This window comes from Ruditapes philippinarum, unplaced genomic scaffold (assembly GCF_026571515.1).
Source record: "Ruditapes philippinarum isolate M1 unplaced genomic scaffold, ASM2657151v2 ctg379_1_1_1_1, whole genome shotgun sequence".
Lineage (NCBI taxonomy): Eukaryota > Metazoa > Mollusca > Bivalvia > Venerida > Veneridae > Ruditapes > Ruditapes philippinarum.
The window spans coordinates 343,630-353,188 of NW_026856736.1; the positions used below are offsets into that span (position 1 = coordinate 343,630).

At 35.6% G+C, this 9,559-nt stretch overlaps 1 protein-coding gene across 1 annotated transcript in view; it reads right to left on the reverse strand.

The window, feature by feature from the left end:
- Positions 1-3,029, reverse strand: part of LOC132747542 (eosinophil peroxidase-like) — a 43,215-nt gene extending 40,186 nt beyond the window's left edge. Inside the window, exon 1 of the mRNA XM_060736945.1 lies at positions 2,801-3,029. The gene's annotated coding sequence lies outside the window, so the exon portion shown is untranslated. The remainder of the gene's footprint in view (positions 1-2,800) is intronic.
- Between the last annotated feature and the right edge of the window lie 6,530 nt (positions 3,030-9,559).

Genomic DNA, 9,559 nt, shown 5'->3' on the forward strand with positions numbered 1-9,559 from the left:
AGCAGCTTGCAGGTCAGGACCGAAGTCCCCCTTCAAGGGGTAGACCATCGAAGTGGACGAAACACTATGACAGACATAATGGACTTTCCAGGAAAACGTTGCCAAGAGGACCAAATTTTAAACTTAAATCGTTTAGTGGCGATGAAAATTTTGAAGAATTCATAGATCATTTTGAAATAAATGCCGAATTAGGATGCTGGGACTTACATAGCATGAATTTAGCCTTAAGGCCCTGTCTGACGGGAAGAGCCCAAGTGTTTATTTCAAGACTTCCTACTGACATTAAATCAAGCTATCGCAACCTGGTTGAGGCCTTGCGAAATATATTTACCAACAAGTATGATCAACCAGTGTGGGTATCTTCTCTGAAAGCAAGAAAACGAGGTCAAACAGAATCTATTGCGTCTTTTGCAGATGCTCTCTCCGAACTTGGACGCAAAGCATATTCTGATCTGAGTTACAATGCACAGGAGCGAATGGCTTTAGATCAATTGTACAATAACCTGTGTCCTGAGCTTCAGTATAAGTGCATCGAAAAAACTGTAGTACTATAGATCATGCTGTCAGCATTATACAAACGTATGAAAGTGTTTTGGGTTACAAGTAGCAAAACTCACATTCCCATGGCATCATTGACCAAGACTTTTAATGAAAAAATGTGAAAACAACTGATATAGAAAATCAGAGACTTAATATTTTAGATGGTAATATCCAACAATGGACAGGTACACATTCAGATAATTGTTCTGCTTTTTAAGTTATTGTATCCGAAAAAGTACAAACATCAATGTGGGTTATGGTAGAGGTACCAAACAAAAACTTTATGTTGCCAGTTTATTTTTTTTAAATCTAATTACAAAGAAAATTCTCTTCAAACAGTAGATAGTGTTGTGTTAAAGGACTCGTCATGCACTCAAGCGAATGGAACAAACTATATGGACCATCATGTGATCAAACAAAATAGTGACTTTGGAACTTGCACTTCAATAGGTGACCTATATATATTTTTAGAATTGGAAAAGTAAGCATGGTAGCCTGTAAACCTACATGTAATACATGCATATCTCAGATGGGCACAACAAAAGAAAGAATACCTGCTATGCTAAAAGTGTATTAAGAATGACCATAGATAACAACACCTTTCACGGATGATAAAAATAATTTTGGAGGAGTGGAAAGCGGGACACGGTAATGCTGGCCTGATCACCCAGGGATTACGATGAGATGACAATTGTGACTTCATTAGGATGATGTCACGTGTGTTAATGGCCATGAGAGTCTGGTCTTAACGTGTGTGATTCTATAATGTGAAGCTGCTGTATTCTGTGGGAAACTTAATGACTGGTAGACATTGGGTTAGAAAAACAGTATCCAGAATAAGGAGATTATCAGAAATTTGTCCAATGCTTTAAAATGGACTAGGAGATATAAAGTATTCAATCTAAAGTAATTGTGTATGAATGTATGCTGTATGTTATAAATATACATATTAATTGCTTCCAAACAAACCACTACCACGCGAGTATCATCCATCTAGGTTACTATTTGAAACATCTTTGAAGCTTAAAGAAATAGTCAAAACTTGGTAAGACACATACATGTATCAGCTTGAAGCAGCATCACACTCTTAAGAATTGGAAGATATATTGAAACAAACTGCTGGTGTTAAAATTCGCATCTGAATAATATCTTGACCTTTCCGCATCTGAAGAATCAACACCGAGGAATTGAATAAAATAATTAAGCATGACATTAAAACTACAATAAGACTGAGGACATTTACATTATCTGATTAAATAAACTTTTCATATAATATAATTACATAAAGTAATAATAATTACAGAACAGCAGAAGTTTTAACTAACTGTGAAATAAATCATAAATATTTTGTGGTCTAGTACCTATTTCGGACAGTATAAAAAGTTCAGGGAATATCAGTCTTAAAGACTTAGGGAGGGGGTGTGTAAGGATCTGACATTCTAGCATTATTCTGAAATGTACTTACAACAGAACTTTTAATGAAATCCAAGTGACATTGTGAAATCCTATAGCTCCATAATTTGTTGACTTCTACAATAACAAGATTCACTTACCTGATTGATCTGAAGGAACACTGTATTAACACTTATTGACTTTGCAATTTAAGCTGATAAAATTGTTAAACTTACCTTATATATATAGCAGATAACTGATTTTCTCTTTACATTTTTGTGTAGCAGACGTCGAATGACAGACATGTTTGAAATCCGTCACTTCATATTTTGTATTTAAGATTTCTTATTGTTAATGTCAATTTCAGTCGAATTCAATTCAAGAACGTAATTTATGTACAGTTTATGATTGATTAAGGTCAGAAATCCTTAAGTATTCACTACATGTTTCTGTATATTAATGATTTTCCTATGTAGATTTTATATGAGATTTTAATATGGCCGCCACTGAAATCCAAGATTCCAGATTCAGAAATCAGGCCGTCTGTCCATTGGAGGATTTCCGGATTTCTGTTGTTTCATTGGTGGATTTCAAACATCGAACCTTATAAAAGTCGGAATCCAACAAATGTTGTCACTTCGGTCTTGACCTCCAAGTAATGTAAATGAAGTTTTAAAACCGCCAAAGTTCAAATACAGCAAACATTCTTACAAACGACATTGTTATCCAAACTTGTAAGTTGGTATGTATTTATATCCAGTATTATTAACTCACTAGACACTGTTGTTGCCGAAATACTTGTTATAAACTTAGAAAACTGTATAAGAATTGTATTTATTTTCCCCATCCTGACATACGTTTACAATACCGTCTTGATATGCGTTATTTTCAGGTAGCCTTATATGCTGGGCCCCTGCGAAACCCCAAGAGAAGTGTTTCTTGTTGTTACATGACCCGTCAATGGTTCTAAATTCTTTACCATCAACAAAGTTACTTTCTTTTGAACAATCAACAACTTGATTGCACGTGGGATCTTTTGCAGCTATAAAGGCGGTTAGGTAAATATCTGAAAGGCCTCGTAGATTGTCCGAATCCCCGGTACTATAAAAGAAAGAGGTAGATTAATGTTAAAGAATAAAAAAATCCTAAATGAAGTGTTGAGACATTTTTAATGATATACAACTATGCATTTATACAATCTTGACTTCCCTCCAAAAATTATAAAACTATGGTCCTTGGATTGCCTTGTAAAGAGGATGCATTATAGGCATATATCTTTTTACATTTTGTTCAAAAGTAAAAATTACATACTGGTCACCGGTAAACTTATTTTATGGACTCCCATAAAACCCCAAAAACTCATAGAAAACACAAGGATCATTGACCTGTACCAACATTTAGGCTGAAAGGAAACCCGCATTTATTCAGATTTGGGATAGGTAATATGGTACTGGGGATATGGCTTTTAGTTTAGAAAAAGTTTTGTCTGGTGCATAAACGTACTCGTTTATAAATCTTCTAATCATTTTTCCTGAATGTAAGTTGGTGCTAGCTATATAAGAGGCACTTCAATTTTCATGAGTAGCTATACTAGCAATATTATCCGTTTCAAGTCCCCAAGAAAATAACAATAATCGCTTTTTATGGAAATAAATCTAAAATCTAAAAATCCATCTTTTGACATGTCATTAAAAAATTCTCACGCTGATCTAACGCCAGTTGGGACAATACATTATGTACTAGCGCGTCACAATTATTTACAGCAATGTTTATACCCAACAAACCAGGAACCAATACTTCTGATTGGCTCTAATGCCACGGTGTTTACAATAAGAAAAACACAAATTCGTCATTGGCATGTACCATAAAAAGTAACCGAGGTTTCGAGTGTGGTATTTCATTCATTAAGGGAAGCAATATACAAATTGAAAGTTTATGTGATAAAACAGTCATAACATAACTAACTCAACTGTTATATAGACAGATCATGGCCTGAAGCGTCATCTAGAGTTTTCCGTAAGGCTAAGCAATCTAGCAGGGCATTCCTAAATATAGTGTATAATTGCTCTGCTGCAATACTCAGTTGTCTTGGCAATCTAGCAGGGCATTACGAAATATAGTGTAAAAATGCTCTGCTGGAATGCTAAGCTGGCTAGGCAATATAGCAGGGCATTCCTAAATATAGTGTTAAAATGCTCTGCTGGAATGCTCAGCTGCCTAGGAAATCTAGCAGGGTATTCCTAAATATAGTGTAAAACTGCTCTGATGGAATGCTTAGCTGACTAGGAAATCAAGCAGTGCATCCCTAAATATTGTACAAATGCTCTGCTGGAATGCTCAGCTGGCTAAGCAATCTAGCAGTGCATTCCTAAATATAGTGTTAAAATGTTCTTCTGTAATACCCAGAATGCTAAGCTGGCTAGGCAATCTAGCAGGACATTCCTTAATAAAGTGTAAAAAATACTCTGCTGGAAAAGCTTAGCTGGCTAAGAAATTACACAGGGCATTCCTAAATACAATGTTTAATGTAAAAATGCTCTGCTAAAATGCTCAGCTGGCAAAGCAATATAGCGGGACATTCTTAAATATAGTACTAAAATTGCGCTATATTCCGAGCTGGTTAGGCAACCTAACAAAACATTCTGAAAAATAGCGTGAAAATGCTTTGTTGGATAAGCAATCTTGCGGCGCATTCTAAATTATAGTATTAATATGCTCTGCTGGAATGCTCAGCTGGCAGACTGGTTCTGAGTTCCAGGATTTATTGTTGCCAACGTTTATTGACATTTTCGACTTCTAGGCACTTCTGAGGCACTCGCAGACTTTCAGGAATTTTTAGTGCCAATAGAAATAATGATATTTTTGACTTCTAGGGACCTTAAATAGACTATTTCATTGTCTTGCGACTTTTTGATGAACATTCGCAGACTTTCAGGAATTTTGGTGCCTGTGGCGCCGTTATATGTCGCAACGCCGCTAAATGTCGCACTTGACGCTAAATGTCGCACCGTTGCCGCTAAATGTCGCAACCGTAACGCTAAATGTCGCAAATCGTCTACCGTTAAATGTCGCAACCGTAACGCTAAATGTCGCACCAATTTGCCTTACCGTTAAATGTCGCAACACTACCGTTAAATGTCGCAAGATGTAATTTTATGTTGAACTCAAGTTTTATTGTTGTATTATTAAATCTACTTACTCAAGACGAATTATGTCTGTTTGAAAGCGAGTGATTTTATTATATATGGAACTGCGCTACAATTTGTCATCTTTATTGTTTGCGTTCGAGTTTTAGCTGATCTTATGCAAGTACATATTGATAATTATACAATTGTCTACCTTTTGTATGAAACTGCAAAATTGGAATTGTTCTGTAAATAGTTTTGTATAATCATGTCTGTAAAACTAACAGAAGAGACAGCCTAACGGCCTTGCTGCCTGAGATGGCAGAATGATGGCCTAGAAGACTGAGGACGCAAATTGCCTCGCAGTCGGAAGAGGAAGCCTAAGATGCTGACGACCTGGGCCTAAAGAGTTTGCCTAACTCCCTAGAAGCCTAACGTCGGCAGCCTAGCATTTTGAGGCGGCAGCCAGATATTCTAACAGTCTATCGATATCAGTCTTTCAACCTTAAGTTGTCAATCTAACAGCCTAATGTCGGCAGTCAAGAAGCTTAAAGTTAGTGACATATATTATAAATACGGAAACGATTAAAAAATACAGTAAAGTCATGCAAAAGGACATACACATGTATGATTATGAAAAAAAACAAAAACGCTTCTACCTCTAGGACGCTGAACTTAGCTGAAAAGCTGGCAGTCGGGCATATAGTAATTCAAACGTCCGTCCGTCTGTCTATCTGTCCGTACGAGGTTAAGCTTAAACGGCAAGCTGGATTTTTCTTAAGTTCTACCCGTACATATGGCTTCGTAATGTGCCATTTACTTATCAATATAAAGTATTGATTTAGGCAAGTTACATAATTATGGTTTCCATTTTAACCAAGTGATTGCCCTTTTAAACAGTTTGAAGATGAATATCGTTAACCTTAACTGGCAAATTGGATTTATCTTAAGTTCTGTCTATATTAATGGCTTCATAATTTCCACGCTTACTTATTAATAGAAAGAACATGATACTGACAAGGTATATAACTGTGCCATCCATTTTTCCAGATATTTCCCTTTTTCACTTTGAAAATAGGGCCTTGTATGGTGAACCTATTCCGGTAAATTGAATTTATCTTAAATTTTATTTATTTAATGATATCTTCCATATTTAGTAGGTGGATACTTATAATTGTCCTCTTATTTTTTGTGGGGTAAGGGGTCTCTAAGGTCAAGGTCACTGGTGTGAAAATTTTTTGAAACATTTTAGCTCAATAAGGCTTTATTTTTAAGTTAATGTATTTCATGTTTTATACAAACATTCAAAGGGAGGTCCTCTTCCTTTGGGTTTAGATAGGGGTCATGTGGGTCAAGGTCAAAGTCACCAATGTCGAAAATAGATTTTACAGGTGTTTTAACATTATACTATTGACAGACGTATTTTATATTTGGTAGGAATATAAAGTTAAGGTTTCCTCCTTTGGATGGAGTTAGTGTTAAGTTGGGTCAAGATCACCAGTTCTAAAAATAGATATTTACACTTCCACAGCCTTTATTTATTGACAAATATATTTCATATTTTGGTAGGAAGATAACTTGCATGGTATTCTGTCTTTTGATTGAGGTAGGGATCAGTGGGTCAAGGTCACAAGTGCTATAAATAGATTTTTGTACTTTTGCACATACATTCTTTATTTATAGACATATGTATTTCATATTTGGTAGAAAGATAACTTGCATGATATTCTTCCTTTTGATTGAGATAGAATCAGTGTATCAATGTCAAGGATGCAAATATTCGATTTTTACACATTTGCTTATACAGCCTTTTTTCTGATGTTTTTTATATTTGAAAGGATGATAACGTCTTCGTCCTTTAGATTAGGGGTCAGTTGGGTCAAGGTCATCAGTGCTTAAAATATTTTTTTACAATTGTGCCCATATAGCTTCTATTTCTAGACAGATGTCTTTCATATTTGGAGAAAGAGGTAATGGGTCATGGTCAAGGGTGCCAAAATAGATTTTTACACATTGGCTTATACAGCCTTTATTTATAGACTGATGTTTTTTATTATTTGGAGGGAACATACCTTGGACAGTCCAGTGCTGGGAGTCACAAGTTAAATGTCACTTGTTCTAACAACAGATTTTTTACACTTTCTCATACAGTCCTTGAATTGTTTTACCACTGTCACATATTACGTACCAAGGAACCTAAGGTGGTCCTTCAAGTTTGGATAGAGTTTGGGGTCACTGCATTCAAGGATTGCAGGGTTTCAATAGAATAATAATACATTTAATTTGGTAAATCGAAAAAATTCAATCTGTCTGACTAGTAAATCGAAAGTTTTATAAAAATAATATCAAACACTAAATAGGTTGGTGTTTATTATTAAGCATTTACTACATTAAATTGGTCAAACGGCTGCGGATCTGTTCCCTCTTTTGACTTTTTAGCTCGCCTGTCACAAAGTGACAGAGTGAGCTTTTGTGATCGCTTTTCGTCAGGCAGCCGTCCGTCGCCCGTCCTTTGTCCGTCCGTCCGTCAGTCGTCCGTCCGTCGTCCCTAAACTTTTACTTTAAATGACATCTCCTCATAATAGGCTGAGCCAATTTCATCCAAACTTCACATGAATGTTCCTTTGGTGGTCACCATTAAAATTGTTCAAAGAATTTAATTCCATGCAGAACTCTGGTTGCAATGGCAACCGATAGAAAAAACTTAAAAAAAGTTCTTTTAAAGAACCCAAAGAGCTAGGGCTAAGATATTTACCATGAAACATCTTGTAATGGGTATCTACCAAGTTTGTTCAAATAAAAGCCCTGGGGTCAAAATTGACCCAGCCCCAGGGGGTCATTGATTTCCCCTATATGCATATAGTAAAAACTTATAAAATCTTCTTTTAAAGAACCCAAAGAGCTAGAGCTAAGATATTAAGCATGAAACATCTTCTAATGAGTGTCTACCAAGTTTGTTCAAATAAAAGCCCTGGGGTCAAAATTGGCCCCGCCCCAGGGGTCATTGATTTTCCCTATATGCATATAGTAAAAACTTATAAAATCTTCTTTTAAAGAACCCAAAGAACTAGAGCTAAGATATTTGGCATGAAACATCTTCTAATGAGTGTCTATCAAGTTTGTTCAAATAAAAGCCCTGGGGTCAAAATTGGCGCCGCCCCAATGGGGTCATTGATTTTCCCTATATGCATATAGTAAAAACTTATAAAATATTCTTTTAAAGAACCCAAAAAGCTAGGGCTGAGATATTTAGCATGAAACATCTTCTAATGGATGTCTACCAAATTTGTTCAAATAAGAGCCCTGGGGTCGAAATTGGCCCTGCTCCGGGGGTCATTGATTTTCCTTATATGTGTAAATTAGTAAAAACTTTAAAAAAAAAATCTTCTTTGAAAACCCAAATAGCTAGAGTTTAGATATTTGGCATGAAACATCTTCTAATGAGTGTCTATCAAGTTTGTTCAAATAAATGCCCTGTGGTCAAAATTTGCCCCGCCCCGGGGTCATTGATTTTATTTATGTGTATAGCAAAAACTTAAAAAATCTTTTTTTTAAAAACTCAACGAGCTAGACCTTAGATGTTTAGCATGAACATCTTCTAATGGGCGCCTACAAAGTTTGTTCAAATAAAAGTCCTGGGGTTTAAACTGGCCTCGCTCTGGGGGCCTATATACAGGTGAGCGACTTCAGGGCCATCATGGCCCTCTTGTTTAAATGGTATAAAAAAAAATTGCGTTTTTAAACTACAAAATGTATTTAAACATATGCATTGATAATAAACAGCGAAATGTTCTAAATCACGTGGGATGCATAGGGGTTAAGTGAAGGCCAAAATAGTACACACTGTGCTTCTCCTGACGTCACAAGTGCCACGAAAGACATTTGTGATTGACAGGTGTCACGAGGAAGAATGGCATTTCTGATGTGATGTACCCAGTCTGTCGATGTAGCCGAGACTGAGAAGACCGTATAATAGATTATTTCTGCACAATTCTAACTGCATGATTCCAGATAATTATGCTTTTAAGGTAATCATCTTCAATTTTGTTGATAACTAATGTATGAAGAAACTTGTGCGTCTTTTCTAGATTTTGTTCATTTAAACAGTTTCTTTTTGATCAATGTTAAGTGCCCTTAACTTAAGAACATTTATATTATATTCATTTTAATATTTATGTTAGCCAAGATATTTTGCTGATAAGTATTTATTCAGCTTGTTAATGGAAAAATCCCGAATCGGTCATACTTATATTTATTTTTTCACATTTTGTTTTTGCAAATGCATGTAGTACCTTTTGTAAAATCAGTTAAATACAGATGATTCAGTTCTGAGTAATATTGCACTAATATGTCAACTTCACCACGTGGTCGTACTACATGTAATGTGACGTCATGTAAGCAAAAGCGAGCAATATATTTTGCTTTGTTTGTAATACTAAGCGCATTGTTACGTGCATGCAAAGCGGGATATTAAATTTGCGCCCCAAATTTTAAAGATCAAA